Genomic DNA, 21,877 nt, shown 5'->3' with positions numbered 1-21,877 from the left:
GCTTCACTGTGGTTTCCCTACTGTGGATCCATACTTTAAAAAATATATTATTTTTATTAAACTCTCTTTATATTATCCATTTTGAGTGGAACATCTATTTTCTACAAGGATTCTGACTCTCTACATTCTCAATGACTGAATTGTTTTTCTAGAAGTTTAAGGTGTTAGTTTGGCCCAGAGAAGTCTTGGGAAGGATAAGTTGTCTTGCAATTTGGAGAACCCCTAGTCCAAGAAACATTCAAAAGTCCAGGTCTAGTGAGGCAGGTACACCAGGCTTGGTGATATACCTAGCCTGTAACTGGATGATGTAGGTAGGGACATTTGTAGGTTTATGACCACTCTGGAACAGCCCTTCCAGGGTAATTGCGCATCCCGGAGCCAGGCTGGCTTTTACTAAACCCACCTGGACTTTCTCTGTCTTGTCCCTGCCTCCCTGAAGGACTTCACTGCATTTTTTTCACCCAGTATCCAGATTTCTTTCAGTAATACAATAACTTTCTTTTAAAAATTGTTTCACATATAATAATTTCTAAGTCAGTTTTTTTAGGTCAACTTAGTCATTACTAATAAACATGCTAGGGAAAGAATATTGTGTCAGATATTCTATTGGATATTCCATTTGATGTTCTATTTTCCAAATGGAGAAAAGAGGCTCATGTATGAAAGGGATTGATGACAATCTCTAGAATGACACATTCTTAGACTACCCTGTGAAGCAGATATTACTATCCATTTTAACTAAATGAGGCAACTTGAGTTTCTGAGCAGTTCAATGAATTACTCTGCTTATTCAGCTAGTAAGTTTATAAGGGCTGGTTCTCAAATCCATGTTTTCAAATTCCATTACTTGCTTCTAAAAAGGTCTGTTTGTTTTTACTATGATGTTCATAAGCCTTTTAAGAAAAGAACATCTGTACTATATGATTTGGTACATGGCCTTTCCTCCCTCCCAGTGTCCAAGATAGCACTTTGCACATAGCCTAGCATTCTGAAGACTTCTTGCATGGAAGAGGCAGAGAAACGCACCTGAGACTGTTGCATAGCTGTTAAACTCCCTTTCTTAAACTCATTTCTCTGTCGGATTTCTACAGATCCTTAAAACATTATCTGTTACACATTAAGTCAGTCTTTTTTTTTTTTAAATTGGCCTTTCTTCAATGAATTTCAATCTTCCCTATTCACCCTGGGTGCCCCGGTGGCTGCTGCTTTCATTCTGGACCTTGGGTAAAATCTACACCCACATCGATTTGTTAACAATATCTGTTGAAAGCCTATTGCGCTTTGGCTTAGCTGATCTCTGCTGTAGCCATGAAAATGGACACCTATATTTAAGGGTGAGAATTATACCACAGATATGAAATGTCTCTTAGAATGGACAAGGGAGAGGGACACATTACTAGAAAACAAAGAAAACACACTGAGTTGAATATTTGTGGCTTAAGTTGCTAGTTATACTTGGAGAAGTCTGAGTTGGTTTGCATTAGAATTCTTATTGCCCTTTTTAAGGAGGAAACCCCCCCCAAAAAAGACTCATTAAAAAGTAGAAAGGGTTTTTTGGATATCAAGTAGCTCTTTCCACATCACATTTGGCTGATTCCAGTGTGAAGGGATAAGAAATGCTTAAATGTTCTTTCCTTTAAAGCCCACTTGGGATTAAGTAAGAAATGGAAAACATCCTACAAAACCCATGTGAGTTGTTTTGGAACTCAAACATTTGGAGAGGCACTTATAAGAATTCTTTTATATTTGAGAATGCCCGCATTGGTTTCACTTTTACTCTGGACATTTTCTGTGTACCTTATTACAGTATCATCACAGTTTTATTATTCTAGGCATAAAAGCAGCAGGTTTTTTAAAAGATATAAATAACATAAAGCAAAAGAAAAAATCTATAGAGAATAGGAATAATTGTGCCCCCCCCTCGAAAAAATCCCTTATTTATGATTGACTTTCAGGGTAAGAGAGGTGGGGCAATATGAACCGGTATCCATGACAAGGCAAGGGTAGTATGCCTAAAGCGTTGCACAGAAGGCAGATTTATCTGTATTTAGTCATTTCTCTTACTCTTGCCAGACTTATTTTCCTGAATGTCACTTTCGTTGTGTTGCATTCCTTCTTAAGCAATTAGCCTGGCTTCTCACTGTCCACTGAGTCAAGTTTGTGCTTCATTCCCTGGATTTCACAGCTGTGCAGAATAGTATCCAACTTGGTTTCCTGCTCTTTCGTGAAGGACAAGGTCAGAAGAAAAGCCCAGAACTTCATAGGTGATGAGCAAGGTCATTCTGGGAATGGTCAGGCTCCTTTACTGGACGAGTTCACAAAGGTGAAAAGAGGTGCTTGAAGACACAGTTCCTGGGGGGTGCTAGGACCCCATACAGGTTATTGAGACAGGAAGCAAGGTCCAGCTTCCTGATCTCAGTAAAAATGCGGGGACTTGACTACGAGACGTGGCAGAAACTCTCTTTAATGCTAGAGCACAAAGGCCAGAGAGAGGCTAGTGTCAAATCTTTGTATGCAATCCTTGAAGGTACTGCACAAAGTCCCCTAATTATGAAACAGGAATAGTTTTAAAAGAGACATCCTGCAGCTGAAGGTGGAAATCACAGTGTTCCAGTGCTAGAAATCAGGAGGAGGGTAGACCCTTCTCTTGCCAAATGGCTTATATTTAGTCTGATCTATGTTCTTTGGGCTGTAGACTTGCCTGAGCATATGTGGTAGATTGGAGGGAAGGGCCAGGAGGACTGCATTTATATAAAAGACCAATATGATATCTGGTGCACATCACTTTCTCTAGAAATAGGGTAGTAATTATGAATACCATATGAGCTGTCACTCTAAATGTCATCAACTCAGTTTCCATGGATTTATGTCTGAGTCTTAGGTTCAGAGGAAGCTGCAAATAAAAACTGGAGGAGTTGTTCCCTTGCAGAATAAAAATTAGCACTATTTTGGGACCAATGCATATAATAATACAATATTCAGAGGTTTTTCTAACTCCATTATCGACATACCAAAGCTTTGCTGCATTGGGGGCTTTTAGAGGAAGCACTGAAGTTGGTTTTTTGTTTTAATTGATGGCTTTAGCACATCAGAGATTTTATCCGGAAAAGAGACAAGTAAAGTCCACTTAATGTAATTGTAATAAGTAGAAAGATACATCATCACTGCATATTCTTCCATGACACTTATTTCATTTTTTTCCTTCTAACTTTAAAAATTGTGAGAAATGTACATTAGGTGATTTATAATATATTATGTAGATATAGTTATTTAATCCTTTTGAAGTATCATGTTTGAAAGAGAAATGTATTGTCTTCTAACAAACTACAATGGTTTGCTTATTACATAATTAATTCATGGTAACATGCCAACCTCATGCTATCAAATGCAAAACCCATAGATCTTGTCATCTTGGCAATTCTTTTGAGGCAATACAATAGTCATCCTCTCCCTCCCCTTGTATGTTTGCAATGGGTGACAGGAATGGTTAGTATCACATTTAATTATATAATTATGCACATTATATAATTGGAAAACATTACTTTTTTTATGACACCCTGTAAAAGATGGTTTCCCAAGATATAATTTGATTTTTTTTCCACCTCAACTGACTGGAATAGCAAGGTAAGATTATGAAAGAGTTCAAAGGATAGAATCAAAGACTTTGAGAAAATAAAAGCAATACAGTTGACTGATGCTCTCAGTCATCAGTTGTACTGATTCCAACAGCCTTTAGTTTGGGCTACCCTGCCATATATATGAGGTAACTCATATATAACCCAAGAGACAAAATAGAATAATCTGTTTCATGGAAATATTTTGCATCCAATACAGGATCCGAGAAATTAGGAACAGTCTGAAGTTCTCTTGGTCTTCTAAATAGTCAATTAATGATAGAGATGGAGCCCCAGGCTAACCTGAATTTAGTCAGTTAAATGGCATGAGGTTGTTTAGAAACTGGATCAACATTTATATGGGTCAAAAGTCCAGGGACCTTTATCTCAAGACTACTAAGAGAACAAAATCAGTATGATGAGAGGAAAAGAAAAAATGTTTAAATGTAAAAATTAGTGAAAGGTTTTGCATAATGAAGTGTTAGAGCTGAGAGGTTCTCTGAAATAGACTAAACATCTGTTTTCTAGGACTGAACAGATTCCTGGGATTCAGGGCTTTCAGTGCTAAGAATATCTGTGACCAGTTGGCCACCTATCGTTGAGCACATTCCACCCAACTTCTTCACGTTACATAGAAAAGTAATAAGGTACGGTTAGGTGAAATTACGGGGGTTTTAGTCTGTTTGTGCTGCTGTGATAAAATACCTCAAACTGGGTAATTTACAAAGATCAGAAATCAATTTTCTCACAGTTCTAAAGACTGGGAAGTCTAAGATACTAGAAGATTCAGTGTCTGGTAATGGCTTTTGCTTTCTTGCTGTGTCCTCACATGCAAAAGAAATGAAAGCGCCAGGAAGATCTCTAAGGACTCTTCTATAAGGGGTATTCATCCTAGCCATGAGGTTGGAGCACTCATGTCCTAATCAGCTTCTAAAAACCTTACGTCTTAATACTATCACACTGACAACTGAGTTTCAATGTATACATTTTGGGGGCACAATCAGACCATAGCAACTGGCCAGTGGCAAAGTCAAGAATACATTCCCAATCTGGTGCTTGTCCCACCACACTTGGTTTAGATGCCAGAAGATGGGGCTGAGGGCCTCTAACTAGGGAGGACTGATTACAATGGAATTAATAGTAATGAAAAATATGATTACAATAGCAGTATAATAAACAAGAAATTTCTAGAATCCTGAAAAAAGTAACAACTTTAAGTCATTTCTCCCCCTAAATCATCGTGTTTTTCAGTTTAAAATATTTACTAATTTCCCTCGAGATTTCATTTCTAACTCTAAGGGTTATTTACAAATGTGATCTTTAATTTCCAACTATTTGGACATTTTCCAGTATCTTTCTGTAATTGATTTCTAATAAATTCTCTTGTAGTCAGAGAAAATACTCTGTATAATTTCTATTCTTTTGAATAGAATTGTTTTATGACCCAGAATACGGTCTAATCTTAGTGAATGTTCCATATGCACCAGGAAAGGATGTGTATTCTACTACTCTATAATGTGTCTTCTTATAAATGCCAATTAGTTCGAGTTGATAGTATGGATGAGATTTTCTTCTATCTGTATTGATTTTCTACTTGTTCTTTTAATTACTGAGAGAAGGGTGTTAAAATCTCCAGCTGTATTTGTGCATTTGTCTGTTTCTCCTTTTAGTTCTGTGGGAATTTTTCTTGTATTTGGAAGCTTTGCTATTTGCTGAATATGTATTTAAGATTATTATGTATTCTTGATAAATTGACCCTGTTATCATGAAATGTCCCTCTTTATACCTGGAAGTACTCTTTATTCTAAAGGTTTCTTTTTCTGCTATTAACATAGCCACTTCAACTCTCTATATATTGATGATTTCATGATATGTGTATATGTATATGTATTTTTCATCCTCTCATTTTTAAGCTATATTTAAGCTAACAACATATATTTTGAGTCTTGCTTTTTTTCAGTTTGACAATTTTCATTATTTAATTGGAAGTTAGACCTTTCAACATTAATGCAATTATTGATATGATTGGATTTATGTCTGCCATCTTACTATGCATGTTTTCTATGTGTCCCATCTGTTCTTTTTTTAATTTTTAAAACTGCCTTCTTCTGGATTAACTGAACATTTTTTAAATGATTTATTTTATCTCACTACTAGCTTATTAACAGTATCTTTATTTTATTTTTTATGGTTGCTCTCTGGTTTATAATATACATCTTTGATCACAATCTATAGAGTATCACACCATTTATTGTGACTTACTTTCATTTCAATTCTCTGATTTATTGAATTATGTTTTACTGTTGAATGTGTTATGCTCCATGATTATTATTTATTTTGCCTTAAATGTTCACTTTTCTTTTAAATAACTTAAATAAAGGGGAAAAACATCATATATTTACATGTTTACATTTTTAGCATTTTTTCGTTTCTTCAAGCAAAAGGAAAATGATGCCAACTTACTTTCTGGCATCATTTTCCTCTCACTTGAAGAACTTCCTTTAAGACGCTTTGTAGTAAAGGTCTGCTGTTGACAAATTTTCTTAGCTTCGGTTTGCCTAAAAAAGTTTTTATTTTGCCTTTATTGTGAAAGATATTTTCACTGAATATAGAATTTCACATTGACATATTTTTTTTCTTGCAGCTGTTTAAAATGCTGTTCCATTGTCTTGATTTGCATAGTTTAGGATGATAAATCTATAGGATATATATCTTTGTTTTCTGATACCATGTGTATTTTTTCTCTGAATACTTTAAAAAAATTCTTTTTATTTGTATTTTTTAGCAATATTATTATAATGCACATTGGAAATGCATGTGTATATTTGTATTTGTATACAGGTGTGTGTGTTTGTCCAGTCTGGATTTTATTGAGCTCCTTGGATCTATGGGCTTATAGTTATCATCAAATTGAGAACATTTTGGCTATTATTCTTCCAAATATTTGTATTCATTCTCCTTACCTGGATCTCCCCCTCCCCCAATTTTCCTCTTTCTGAAACTTGAATTTATGTTAGGCCACTTGATATTATCACACTGGTCATGAAATCTCTGATCATTGTTTGGTTTTCATTTAGTAGTTTCTTTCTGTGTGCGTCATTTTGAATACATCTTATTATTGTGTCCTCAAGTTTACTGAAATATTCTAATATTTTCTTCCATAGAATAGAATCTACTGTTAAATACCTCAGTGTATTTTTTCATCTCCAAAAGTTTTATTTCTTTTCGTTTCACCTACTTGTCTTCATTATGCTCATGTTTTTCTTGACATATTTTAATGTTTGTAATATATAATAGCTTTTTAAATGTACTTACCTGCTAATTTTATAATCTCTGTCATTTCTGGGTCTGTTTCTTTTGAAAAGTTTTTCTCCTTGTTATGGACCAGATTTTTCTGCTTCTTCATACTCTAGTATTTTTTACTGGGTGTCAGCTATTGTAAATTTTATATTACTGATTGTTAGTTTTTGTGTGTTTTTCTTTAAAGAGTATTAGATTCTTTCTCCTACAGAAAGTGAAGTTAGATACAGATTAGTTTGATCCTTTTGGAGCTCATTTCTAAGTTCTTTGAGGGTGACTCTAGAGTAGATCTAATTCACTCCCAGTTTTAAGATATGATCTTTTTTTGTCTCTATTATTTCCCATATATATTCAGTGAGGTCTCTCTATTTTTAGTGGAGAAACATTGAACAATTTCCAGTCTCACGTTAGCATTGGTATTTGTGTTATAGCTATCCTGCTGCATGTTACCCTGTTATTTGGCTACTATTCTTTCAAATATTTGCAGGCACTCTCCCTACCTGCATCCACCCCCAATTTTTTCTTTCTAAAAAGCAAAATAACATGTGCTGATTAATATTCAGCCAAAGACTCAAGAAAACTTCAATTCAGATATTTGAGGCTCTTTCTCTGCATTCCTTTCTGTTCTTAGGAAATTGTTTCTGCCTATTCTAGAAATTTCATCTTCCCTGAACTCAGATATTCATTTCCTAAACTCAAGAAGACCATTTATCTCTGTTTATTTTCTTTCTCGCTGTGCTATAGTCTTAAAACTACCTCAGGCAGAGGATTGTAGGGCTCATCCAGTTGTTTACTTCTCTCTCCAATATTAAAGTCCTGGTGTCCATTTTTTCCAATGTCTAAAACTATTTTTTGCATAGTTTATGGTTATTTCTCATTCAGGGTGATTTTATTCTCTGTTACTCATTTGTGGCCAGAAGCAGAAGTCAATAATTGTATTTTTGATATGAGCAAAATTTAGTCCTTAAAATTAGAAATGTAGAATTCATCTCTTAGTTATAGTTTTATGTATCTTACTGGTTAATTTATATTTTCCTTCAAACTTTAATAGATATCTCAATCTTAATGATTTACCAAACAGAAATCTTAAATTTACATAGCACACCCTCACTCAAAGTGCGCTTCCCTTGGTCTTTAACATTTAGTAAATGGCACAAACATCCATCGGATTATTCAAGCTAAGAACCTAGAGTCATGTCAAATCATCTCTTTCCTTCACATCCCATATTCAACTCAACAGTCCTATCAATTTCATTTCTAAGATACGCCTCACATCTATTCAATTATCATCTTCACTGACAACAATGTAGTCTATCACCTGTCATATAATTATTATAACAATTCCATACCAATCTCCTATCTTCCAATTTTGTCTCTCTCTTATTTATTCTCCATACAATAGCAAGAGTAATGTCCTAGAGGAAGTAAATTGAATCATATAATTCTCCTATTTTAGATTTTCAATGGCTTCCTTTGCACTCAGAATAAAATTTAGTCTCCTTACTACAACCTGCAAAACCCCACAAGACCTGGCTCTTGTCTGTCTCACCAGATCTTTGCCTCACCATTATCCAGTTTTTCACTATGTTCTAACCATATAGTTTTCCCTGAAGTTATTCATGTGCCGTTTGTCACCTTAAGGCCTTTGTATATGAATTTCTTTCCTAGAGTGTACTTTCCCTATTCTTTCTATGATACCTCATTATCCTTAAAGTTGTTCCTTATATATCACCTTCTCTGAGATATCTTCCCTGACAACTCCATCTAAGGAAGTCCCCTAATTCATTGTTTTTATTTTATTTATTTATTTTTTTTGAGACGGAGTCTAGCTGTGTCGCCAGGCTGGAGTGCAGTGGTGTAAGCTTGGCTCACTGCAACCTCTGCCTCCCAGGTTCAAGCAATTCTCCTGCCTCAGCCTCCTGAGTAGCTGGGACTGCAGGCGTGCACCACCACACCTAGCTAATTTCCAGCTAATTTTTGTATTTTTAGTAGAGACAGGGTTTCCCCATGTTGGCCAGGATGGTCTCAATCTCCTGACCTTGTGATCTGCCCACCTCGGCCTCCCAAAGTGGTGTTATTAGAAGCGTGAGCCACTGCTCCTGGCCTTAATTCATCGTTCTATATCAGTCCTTTGTTTGTTTCTTTTCTAAAATGGATCACTTCCTTTTTGGTAATTTGTCAATTTAAATTTTTATTTTTGATTTTCTTCCTCTCTAAATTATGATCTCCGTGAGGGCAGGGACCTGCCTGAAACTCTTACTTATTTTTGGCCTTCTAATGTCTAGCAAAGTGCTTGGCTGAGGGCAATTTCCTAACTACAGAGATGAGAAGGGGAACCCAGATAGAGACATGTAGCTTTACTGAGTTGAGGAAATAAGCATTTTAGTCTATGGGACCTGAGGTTACTAGAATTGGTTGGCTTAAATAATTAATGTATTAGACCAATGTGGAGAAAGTACACTTAAAATAGAGGTGAGAATGGAATAAATTGATATATCTGGCAGGACTTTATAAAGTAGATTTATAGAAAGCATAATTAGACATAGAATGGTAAAACAGCATTAGATTTTAGCACAGTGTCTGTCTTAGCACTCAATATATAATTGTTGAATCAGTGGAAATGGATAGACACCTTCAATACTGGGTATTCCCTCCTCCTGTTGGAGAACTTCAGCCTGAGGACTCTTATTTTATTTCATCCACAGGTTATTAGAATTCCGTTTGACTTGTTTTCATCTTGACTGATCCTAGAGTCAATCAGTCTGTCTAAAACACTAAAGCAAAGCTCTCTCCTCTCTGCTAACTCTATTTTCTCTTTCTCTGAAAGTGAAGGGCTACATACCATGTCAATACTACCATTCCCACTACTATTTTGAAGATGAGATTATCACATTATACTGAATATCTAGAAATCAGAGCCTTGGGGCATTCCTAGGATAACATTCCATCCTTCTGATGGTATCCTGGAGTAAAATACGTGCAAATAAAACAGCCTCACACTTAGACCCCTTCACTTATATCCTATCCCACGAACATGTGGATGCCTATTCAAGCAATAGTTCATGGAAATTGGAAGGTTTGCATTTAAAAAGGACATTCCTAGTAAGAATCATCTTTCTTCCTTCTTTCTAGTCACAGTATTTTTTAAACACATGACATTAGTATTACCTGTTATTTTGAGATTAGTTATTTTTTATCCTTCCAGTTTTTTTCCTTTTGTTTCTTAAAGGAGACAACGTATTTGACATTCAAGATACTTAAACACATTTCTAGAGTCCTTACAATTATAAATTTGTAATTGCATGTAATTGCATATTAACCCTAAGAAATAGTTATTATTGACCGTACTTTATACATCAGAGAATGGGGTTCAGAGAAATTAAATAACTTGTCCATGTTGCATGGCTGATAACTGATGGAACTGGGGTTGGAACCCAACTCTCTTTCAAACTATTGAATAAGAAAGCTTATTAATTGGCCAGGCACAGTGGCTCATGCCTGTAATCCCAGCATTTTGGGAGGCCAAGGCAGACAGATCATCTGAGGTCAGGAATTCGAAACTAGACTTGACCAACATGGTGAAAACCCTTCTCTGCTAAAAATACAAAAATTAGCTGAGTGTCATGGCATCTGCCTGTAATCCCAGCTACTAGGAAGACTGAGGCAGGAGAATCGGAACCTGGGAGGTGGAGGTTGCAGTGAGCTGAGGTCACACTGTTGCACAGCCTGGGCAACAAGAGGGAAACTCAGTCTCAAAAAAAAGAAAAGAAAGAAAGAAAGCTTATTAATCCTAGCATATTGTTTAGCTTTCTTTATCCATTATTTCTTTCTATTTCTTTCTATCCATTTCTTTATCCATTATGAAGCAATCCTGACATGATGAATATGATTTTTTTGAAACTGGAAGTTGTGTGACAGAACCTGGAATAGTGATCAATGCTCTGTACACTATTTGGAGAAGACAATCAAGTTCTCCTCACCATAGATAGGCTCTTGGGGGTTTATTAGACAAATGTTTTAATAGTTTGTCTACAGCTTGTCTTATTTATATATACTACCATTGTTTATTTGTCCTCTGTCTCTTTTATTGCCTATGCCAAAAGGAACATTAAGATATCCTTTATCAGACTTTTTACCTTTTAAAAATTATCAGAGTTTTTGGAATTTGATTCGCAGCTTGCCATGTTGGGGATTATAGAACATAGATGAGAATTGGCATTTAATTCATCTAAAAAATGTTTCTTGATAGTATATCATGTGCCAGGCACAATTCCAGGTGTGAGTATTGATGTAAAAATAACCTGACAAGGTACCAAAGACTTTTTCTTGGTTGAAGGAAAGGAGAGACAAGCAATAATGTCATAAAATAATATTTCAATGATAGCAGCTGTCATACAAAAATAAACAAAGCTATCTAATAGTAAGTTACTGGGGATGAGCTACTTCATATTAGGTAATCAGAAAAGCTGAAGTGTCTACATGAGCAAGTAGACTCTTTGTATGAGGTATATGGAAAAACTGAGGCCCAAGTTGATTAAATAGATTATTCATTGTCACATAAATAAATCTTTACTGGCTAAATTAGGACTGGAACCTGAGTTCTGCAATTTTGTTAAAAAATAAACTTTTTTTCAGCTTTTATTTTACATTCAGGGGTATATGCACAGGTTTCTAACCTGGGTATATTGCATGATGCTGAAGTTTGGGGCATGAATGTTCCCATCCCCAGGTACTGAGTATAGTATTCAACAATTAATGTTTCAACCCTTGCCCCCTCCCTCCCTTCCCCCTCTAGCAGTCCTCAGTTCCTACTGTTGCTATCTTTATGTCCATGAGTACCTGGTGTTTAGCTCCCACTGCAAAGTCAGAACATGCAGTATTTGGTTTTCTGTTCGTGCATTAATTCTCCTCGGATTATGGCCTCCAGTTCCATCCATATTGCCTCAAAGGACATGATTTTGTTCTTTTTTATCGTTGTGTAGTATTTCATGGTGTATATATACCACATTTTCTTTATCCAGTCCATCACTGATGGGCATCTAGGTTGGTTCCATGACTTTCCTATGGTGAATAGTTCTGTGATGAACATGCAAGTGTGTATATCTTTTTGGTATAATGATCTATTGTCCTTTGGGTATACACCCAGTAATGGGATTGCTGGGTCATTTGGTAGCTCTGTTTTAGGTTCGTTGAGAAATCTCCAAACTGCTTTTCACAGTGGCTGAACTAATTTACATTCCCATCAACAGTGTGTAAGTGTTCCCTTTTCTCTGCAGCCTCACCAACACCTGTTGTTTTTGACTTTTTAACAATAGCCATTCTGATTGATGTAAGATATTGTCTCATTGTGGTTTTGATTTGCATTTCTTTGATGATTAGTGATAATGAGCATTTTTTCATATGATTATTGGCTACAAGTAAGTCTTCTTTTGAGAAATATCTGTTCATGCCCATTGACCTTAATGGGATTATTTGTTTTTTGTTTCTTGATTTAAGTTCCCTATAGATTCTGGATATTGGACTTTTGTCAGATGCACAGTTTGCAAATATTTTCTACCATTCTGTAGGTTGTCTGTTTACTCTGTTAATAGTTTCTTTTGCTGTGCAGAATCTTTTTAATGTAATTAGGCCCCACTTGTCATTTTTTGTTTTTATTGCAATTGTTTTTGAGGACTTAGACATAAATTCTTTCCCAAGACCCATGTCCGGAATGATGTTTCCTAGGTTTTCTTCTAGTAGTCTTATAGTTTGAGGTCTTACATTTAAACCTTTGATCCTTCACTTGTAGCGTATCTTGCATGAGATTTTGACAGCATACATGGGGAAGGCATCAGTTACACTTTGGAGGCACGATACAGACAGAGAGCCAGATTCATATAGGCTGTGTAGACACCTGCTTCCAGACCATTTTCCTGATTCTTTGGCTTGCTAATTGAGAGTAACCTCAAAATCACTTGACTTTCCTTTTCTTGGAGGTATAAGTATCCAAAGATGTCCCCAGATGCTCCACATTAAAGATATATCTGCCCTTTGGTTTTTCTTCAGGAATTATAAAGTGTTTACCTGAGAACTAATTCAGATGGTCATGAACGGGAATATTTGCCAATGCTCAATGTCCTTAATCCATAGATTGGATTGGTTTAAGGTCTACTTCATCTTGCAAGCATCTTTGTTCCCATGGATAGTGACCTTGTTCTTGATTCAGCCTGACAGCTGCTATGCTCCGTCAAAACCAACTAGATGGGAGCTTGTTCCTCTGCTGCATTGTACAGTGACTGGTCTCACCCAGCACTTCGATGTGAGAATGAACACACTCTTAACAAGAAATTTTGAGTGTTTTCCTTTTATTCACAGCTGAATGCAATAGCTCACTGGTTTTCAATTATGTTTGATTATTTGTGATTAAAAACTGTATGTATTTTTTTGGCAGTCAAGATTTCTGTACATATATTTAAGAAATAGTTCATTAACTGCTTTTCACAACTGTACTAACAAATTTTATACTTTTTTAATTAGCTGAGAAGCTATATTAAAATATCTCATTGCAAAAAACATGAACTTTGTTATCTGATAAAATTAATTTTGCACTTCAGAATTGTCTTGAATATTGTTGTCATTGCAAATGATTTTTATCTTCATTTGTAGAGTTTCACCAAAATAATCCTTTTGGAATTTTATTAGGATCAAATTGAATTTATTGGTTAATTTGGGCATAATTGTCATTTTTACCTTACTGAAACTTCATCAGCAATATTTCAGTAATGTCAATATTTTCTTCTACAAAGTCTTATGCATATTTTGGTATATTTATTTCTAGACATTTTATAGTTGGATTAGGAATCAAAAGTAGTATATTTTTAAAAGTACATTTCAAATGATTTGCAATGGCATATAAAGATGATAGTATACATTTATCTTATATCCAACCAGGAAATTTGTTGCAATTCTTACAAGTTCTAATAGTTTGATATTAGTTTGTTTACATGTCACCTTTTATTTACTAGCCCATTCCTTCTTTTTATGAATAGTCTTGACTGAGATTTGTCTATTGTCTTTATAAATATCCAGCCTTTGATGTCATTGGTTAGATAGATAGATAGATAGCCTAAGAATCTCTCTTTAACTTATAAATTTAATGAATTTACATTAGTTTTGATTACTAATATTTAGATTCCCTTCTAGATGCATCATAATATACTAGTTAATACTACAGACTTTGGTGCTATACTTATGTTTTAATTCTAACCTCCCTTTACTTTTCTCATCTGTAAAATAAGGGAAATTATAATAATATCATAGTGCTTGATTGGGTTGTTATGGAGAATGAATGACTTTATATATGTAAAATATTTAGAGCAGTACCTTACACATATAAGGACTATATAGTTGTTAACTCTTATAATTCATATTATCTTTTCTTTATATTTTATAGGTTTTTTATTTGCTCTCTTCCTTATCTTATATTTTATTAAATTCACCCTGTTTCTTTTTTTCCTTCCCTCCTTACCTACACATACAAAAATTGAAAGTTATTTTCCATTTCTATTTGTTAGAGATAAATCAAGCCTCTCTGAATATTCTAGACTTAGATTATTGTAACTGTTATCATCCCCATCTTGTTTGTCATTGTTGTCTAGTATTTTAATACTGACTATTTTTTGATCCTCCAAATTAGCCATTATGTTTATTTTTATGTAGTCAATGCATGCTTAAATTTATCAAAACATAGCCGGGCGCGGTGGCTCACGCCTGTAATCCCAGCACTTTGGGAGGCCGAGGCGGGCGGATCACGAGGTCAGGAGATGGAGACCATCCTGGCTAACACGGTGAAACCCCGTCTCTACTAAAAAATACAAAAAATTAGCCGGGCGTGGTGGCGGGCGCTTGTAGTCCCAGCTACTCCAGAGGCTGAGGCAGGAGAATGGTGTGAACCCGGGAGGCAGAGCTTGCAGTGAGCCCAGATCGCGCCACTGCACTCCAGCTTGGGCGATGGAGAGAGACTCTGTCTCAAAAAAAAAAAAAAAAAAAAAAATTATCAAAACATTTGCTAATTTCCGTGCTCATTTTCTTCATACTATTTCATTTCTTCTTTCTGTGTTCAATTTCCTTCTTTTTGGATACATTTCTTTTGATATCTTTTCACAGAAGATCCTTAGTGGTAAACATTCTCTCAAGTTTTCTAATTTAAAATTATCTTGATTTTTACTTTCACTTTTAAATGATAATTTAGCTGGTCAGATATTTATGAGTTGATAGTTACTTTCTTTCAGCACTTTGAAATATCCCTTTGTCTTTGTAGAGACCAATTTCCCTTGGTCTCTACAGCTGTTTTTGGGAAGCCTGCTGTTAGTCTAATTCTTGTTCTTTTTACATTATCTTCTTTTGCTTTCAGGTTATTTTAAAGATATCTTTAAAATAAACATATCTGTAGTTTCACTGTAAGTATGACTAGATGTGAATTCATATTTATTTCTTTGTATTAGTACTCAGTATGCTTCCTAATCTGAGAAATAGGTCTGTAATCATTTCTAGAGAATTAACAACAATTTTGTGTTTGAATAATGCTATTTTCCAGAACTCTTTATTTACCTTATAGAACAAATAGATGCATATTGATTCTTTAATCCTTAGTCTTTAATACAAAAGAAAAGTTTGTATGTGTTTTACTTATTTGATAACTACCAGATATTCCTTATCTTGTAAGTAACCTGTGTCCCCATCTAGATGCTGAACCCTTGGGGGCAGTTTGCTACATGCTTTAAGTCTTTGGGATATCACGTTTTCGAGCATGGGTTCTAGAGACAGACTATCTTGGCTTGAATCCTTGCTCTATCACCTATCTTTAATATCTCAGGTGCCATTACATGTGTTACAGTATAATGGAGATATTAATAGTATTTACCTTAGAAGGTACTTAGTATTTATTAAGAACTCAGTGAATGTTAGCTATTACACTACTTTTACATAAAGAAAAACTGTTAAATAAACTTCACTTCACAAAAATATACAATTTAGATTAAATTTTGAAAAAAGGTTAACTTTTAGTATTGGAGGAGGAATAAAAGAAGGAGGAAAGAAACAAACATTTTAGGCAGAGGAAACAGCATGCACATAGATTTGAGTTGTGAAGTGTAGAGTGTATTTGAGAAATGTAGGGGATATTGCCTGTGCCCCAACCATATCCTCTCGGCACTCCTGGGTCATTAAGATCCATTTCCTTCTGCAAGCATTTGCAGTTCTTCACTTGATGACTTTCTCCTGACCTGGACACCAAGCTAGTGGAATTCATGTCCCTAGGAGCAGCTCCCAGCCAATGATGGATGGGGTTGGAAGATAAATACTCTAGCTTCCTATTTTTCAGCTACGTTAACTCTGAGTTGTGTTCTATACTCTCTCCCAATTACCAGTGGAATTGAGGACCAGTTACCTTCTAAGATAACTTGTTTGACAATATATCCTGCTTTAGCTTCTCTTCACCTTCCTAGTCCTATTTTACTATCTTACCTTCTGATAAGCCTACAAAAACAAGATATGTTGAAAAGACTTTCATTTTATTTCCTGCTTCTAAAATGTAAATGCTTTAATTATTTAAAACTCTCTGAGGTCTTCTTCCAAAAGGCTGACAGAACATTGCAATTCCACTCATGAAAAACTCTCTCAGGCCCAGAACAAGGTCTGTGATTTAATGAGAGGCATTTTAAAGACTATGAGAACAACTTGATGTAGATATTTAAGAAAAAAAAATCTTTTAATAAAGGTTCTGTTTCTCTGAGGACCTTTATTTTGTTTTATTTTTTGTATGAAGCCAGTTGCTATGTGGGCGTTTACTGTGAGATTAATATGCGTTGCCGCAAATTTATAAATGAGTTTTCTCATCTTGAAGGAAAACACAAAATTCTATCTCTCACATTGCTTTCCTAGTTGGAAGAAAAACAGAACTTTCCAAAATAGGGCATAGAACACATGGCTTCCAGGAGTCCTTGGAATATCCTATGAGTGAACAGATTTGTGTATCTATGGTCATAGTAAGTCCTAGTAGGTAATCATGCCTATATTCATATAGAGGAATGGTAGGAAGGGCTTTTAAAGATTATCTAGTCCATCTAGATTTTATAGATAAATAATATAGGGTCCACAAACTTAAATGGGTTGCCTAAGATTACCAAGAATATTAGTGTTGGTTAGAGCATTAATTCTCTTTAATCCTGGTCCAGTGCTCTTTTCACATTATAGGAGAGTCCATTTCTTAAACATTACCCTGGAGAGTTCCTTTTCTTTGGCTAGCCTCAAGGGAAAAATAAAATCCCTACATTGTACAAGATAATTGTATTTGATTCAATTATTTTCCCAGTTGTGGGGGGCCAGGGACCAAAGTTTAAGCTCTGCGGTGGTTGGCCACTGGGTATATTGAGGTCAACTTGGGTGGCCCATTTTGTTAAAGATTACCCTGTTACTTTCACTAGTATCATCAGTACATTTTATAGTCTTTGAATCAAAGGTAAATTTATTTTATTTTAATTTTTACAGTTTGGCATGTAGAATTTTTTTTCAACTTTTATTTTAGAAACAGGGAGTACATGGTACATGTGCAGGTTTGTTACATGAGTATATTGCACCCAGGTAGTGAGTATAGTAACCAATAGGTAGTTTTTTTGACCCATTTCCCTCTCTCTCTCCTTCTTCCCTGAAGTAGCCTGCAGTGTCTGCTGTTCCCATGTTTATGTCCTTGGGTGCTTAATGTTTAGCTTCCACTTCTAAGTGAGAACATGCAATATTTGACTTTCTGTTCCTGTGTTAATTCGCTTAGGCTTATGGCCTCCAGCTCCATCCATGTTGCTGCAAAGGACATGATTTTGTTCTTTGTTATGATTGCATAGTATTCCTTGGTGTATATGTGCTCCATTTTCTTCATCAATCCACCATTGGTGAGCACCTAGGTTGATTTCACATCTTTACTATTGTGAATAGGGTGATGATAAACATACAAGTGCATGTATCTTTTTGGTATAATGATCTATTTTCCTTTGGGTATATACCCAGTAATGGGATTTCTTGGTCACTTGTAGCTCTGTTTTAAGTTCTTTGAGAAATCTCCCAACTGCTTTTCACAGTGGCTGAACTAATTTACATTTCCACCAAGAGTATATAAGCATTCCCTTTTCTCTGTAGCCTCACCAGCATTTGTTGTTTTCTGGCTTTTAATAATAGCCATTCTGACTTGTGTGAGATGATATCTCATTGTGGTTTTGATTTGCATTTCTCTGGTGATTAGTGATGATGAGCATTTTTTAAATATGTTTGCCATTTGTATGCCTTTTTTTGAAAAATATCTGTTCATGTCCATGACCATTTTTTAATGGGATTGTTTGGTTTTTACTTGTTGATTTAAGTTCCTTATAGATTCTGGATATTATACTTTGTCAGATATGTAGTTTGCAATATTTTCTCCCATTCTGTAGGTTGTTCGTTTATTCCATTGATAGCTTCTTTTGCTGTGCAGAAGCTTTTTAGTTCTATTAAGAGTCCACTTGTCAATTTTTGTTTGTGTTGCTATTGCTTTTGGGGACTTAGCCAAAATTTATTTGCCCAGGCTAAGGTCAAGAAGGGTATTTTCCAGGTTTTCTTCTAGTATTTTTATAGTTTTGGGGTTTCACATTTAAATCTCTAATCCATTGTTAGTTAATTTTTGTATATGTTGAGAGGTAAGGGTCTAGTTTTATTCTTCTGCATATGGCTAGCCAGTTATCCTAGCACCATTCACTGAATAGGTAGCTCTTCCCCATTGCTTGTTTTTGTTGGCCTTGTCAAAGATTGGATGATTGTAAGTGTGCAGCTGTATTTCTGATTTTGTATCTTGTTTCATTGTTCTATGTGTGTTTTTATACAAGCACCATGTGTTTTGGTTATTAGAGCCTTATAGTATAGGACGAAGTAACTGTGATGCCTCTGGCTTTGTTGTTTTCACATAGGATTGCTTTGGCTATTTGGGCTTTATTTTGGTTCTATATGAATTTTAGAATAGTTTTTTCTAATTCTGTAAAGAATGACGTGGGTACTTTGACAGGAATAGCATTGAATCTGTAATTACTTTGGACAGTGTGGCCATTTTAGTGATATTGATTCATCTAAGCCATGAGCATGGCTGTTTTTCCATTTATTTGTGTCATCTCTGATTTCTTTCAGCAGTGTTTTATAGTTCTCCTTGTAGAAATCTTTCATCTCCTTGGTTAGCTGTACTTATAGATATTTTATTTTCTTTGTGGCTATTTTAGGTGGAATTGTGTTCTTGATTTGACCCTTAGCCTGGACACTATTGGTGTCTAGAAATACTACTGACTTTTGTACATTGATTTTGTATATAAAACCTTACTAAAATATTTGATCAGTTCTAGTAAACTTTTGGTGGGTTCTTTAGGGTTTTTTTAGGTATGAAATCATATTGTCAGTGAAGAAAGATCAATTTAGCCACTAAGAATTTATTTATGTGTCTACAAATAATTTATTTAATCATTTTGGGCCTCATTTTCCCAATGTACCTCATACAAAAGATCAATGAAACCAAGAGCTGCTCCTTCAAGAAACAAACAAACATACAAGATAGGTAGACAGCTAGCTAGATTAACAAAAGAAAGAGAGAAGATCTTTTGTATGGATTTTTGCATGTCAATTTCATTCAGTTCTTCTTTAAATTTTGTTATGTCTTTTCTTCCACTGGCCTTGGGGTTGGTTGGCTCTCTTTTTTTTCTAGTTCCTTCAGGTGCAAAGTTAGATTGTTAATTTTAAATCTTTCTAACTTCTTGATAAAGCCATTTAGTACCGTTAGCTTTCCTCTTAACACTGCTTTAGCTGTATCCCAGGCAGTTTGGTGAGTGTTGTCCCTATTTTCATCAATTTCAAATAATTTTTTGATTTTTGCTTTAATTTCTATGTTCGTCCATAAATTATTCAGGAACAAGTTGTTTAATTTCCACGAATTTGCATAGTTTTTAGAAATCCCCTTGATATGAATTTCTATTTTTATTGCACTGTGGTTTGAGTGTGTGCTTGGTTTGATTTCAATGTTTTTGAATTTATTGAAACTTCCTTTATGACTGAGCATGTGGTTGATCTTGGATAATGTTCCATGTACAGATGAGAAAAATGAATATTCTGTGGTTACTGGGTGGAGTGTTCTGTAGATGCCTATTAGTTACAATTGGTCAAGTGTCAAGTTTAAGTCCAGGATTTCTTTGCTAGTTTTTTGCCTCGATGGGGTGTCTAATGATGTCAGTGGGATGTTGACATTTCCCACTATTATTGGGTGGTTGTCTGAGTCTTTTTGTAGGCCAAGAAGAACTTGTTTTCTGAATTTGTGTGCTCCAACGTTGAATGCATATATATTTAGGATAGTTATGTCTTCTTGCAAATGTCATTTTAATCCTTATTTTACTAGAATTATTCATTTTGCTTTCTGTTTTCCTGACTTCTGTGATACCCACACTCTTGGTTCTTCTTGAAACTATCTGATGGTTTCTCCACTGTCTCATTTGTAGATACCTCTGCCTTTTTTCACCTCTTGAATGTTAGTCTTTTTAGCTGTCAGTGTTCTGTTCTTGTCACACTTTTCCTCTATGTAATATTCTGATACACTTACAAAGTAGTAAATATGTGTTTGATCAATTAGACAATAAATAAATAGCTGCCCCCATTTGTTTCTAGAGTCTCCTTGACACCCATATGTTGATAACTCAAAAGTCTACATCATCTTGATGATCTGGACTCACATATATTTCAACATACCAGAGTTACAGCCATATGTTACCTAGACATTTATAATGCAATAAACAAAATGAACTCATCTTCAGTATTCTCTATTTCAATGATTAGACCTACCCAGTCCCTTAAGTTAGAAACTAACTACACTTTTTTTGTCCTGCTCCCTTACCAATCCCAATACAATCTATCACAAAATTCTGCCGGTGTTTTCTTCTAAGATTCTCTCATTCATTTTTCTCTCCATCTCTAACATTGCTTGATATCAGGCACTGATCATGCCTTCATCATTTCTCTTTCTGACTTTTTCAAGAGCCTCCTGCATTCTTACTTTTAGATATATTCCTTTAAATCACATTCTCTGTACATATATCATAGTATCAGTATCAAAAACACAAATCTGATTTTATTGGACCTTTTTTTCACTCACCACTACACTAAAAAGGACAATTAAACTTATGTTTTGCTATTTTCAGTATTTTCAATAGCTTTCCATTGCCTAGCAGTTAAAATACAATCTTCTTAACATGGCCCAGCAGGCCATCCCTATGAACCTCTTGACCTTTATCTTACAGCACTCTGCCTCTCACTTCATGCCTCAGTTGTGCAGTATTGCTTATGTCCCTCATCCAGAAACCATGTAACTTTTTAATTTTATGCCTTTATTGATACCATACCTCCCTTTTCCTCCTTTCTTCTATGTATTCCTACTCATTTTTATGAATGAGCCCTGGAAACCTCCTATGAAGGTACCCACAGAGGCTTTCATGATTTCCTTGGTTGGATTATGTGTTTCTATATACTCATTCAGAGTTAGCAAAACTTTACTTATGCATTGTTTTATAATTATCCATTCATATATCTGCCTCATTTACAATACAGTGATCTTTAAGTGTGGACACTGTGTCCTTTTCATTTGTATTCCCAGGACATGGGCTAATGCTTGAAACACAGGAGACCCTCAATAAGTATCTGCAAAATGAACACTAGTGAGAAAGGACGGCTTTTGTTAGCCTTCATCCTATAAATCTTGAAGACTTTAACCTAGAAGCATTGGAGGTCAGGTGGTTTACTCCAGGAGTTTTATTGCTGGCTTGATCTGTGATGTCTCATATTTATGTGCTGTTGGGCAAGGGAGATATAGAGAGGGATAAGCTCTTGGCTATTCTTGTTTGCCCTGGTAAATCACAGGTCTGCCCATTCAACTGCAT

At 35.2% G+C, this 21,877-nt stretch overlaps 1 long non-coding RNA gene across 2 annotated transcripts in view; it reads left to right on the top strand.

Annotated features, from left to right (window-relative positions):
- Positions 1-21,877, top strand: part of LOC129143966 (uncharacterized) — a 228,938-nt gene that overhangs the window by 131,625 nt on the left and 75,436 nt on the right. The window lies entirely within an intron of this gene.

The sequence above is a fragment of the Pan troglodytes genome, chromosome 4 (genome assembly GCF_028858775.2).
Source record: "Pan troglodytes isolate AG18354 chromosome 4, NHGRI_mPanTro3-v2.0_pri, whole genome shotgun sequence".
Lineage (NCBI taxonomy): Eukaryota > Metazoa > Chordata > Mammalia > Primates > Hominidae > Pan > Pan troglodytes.
This window is presented reverse-complemented; position numbering and strand designations above follow the sequence as displayed.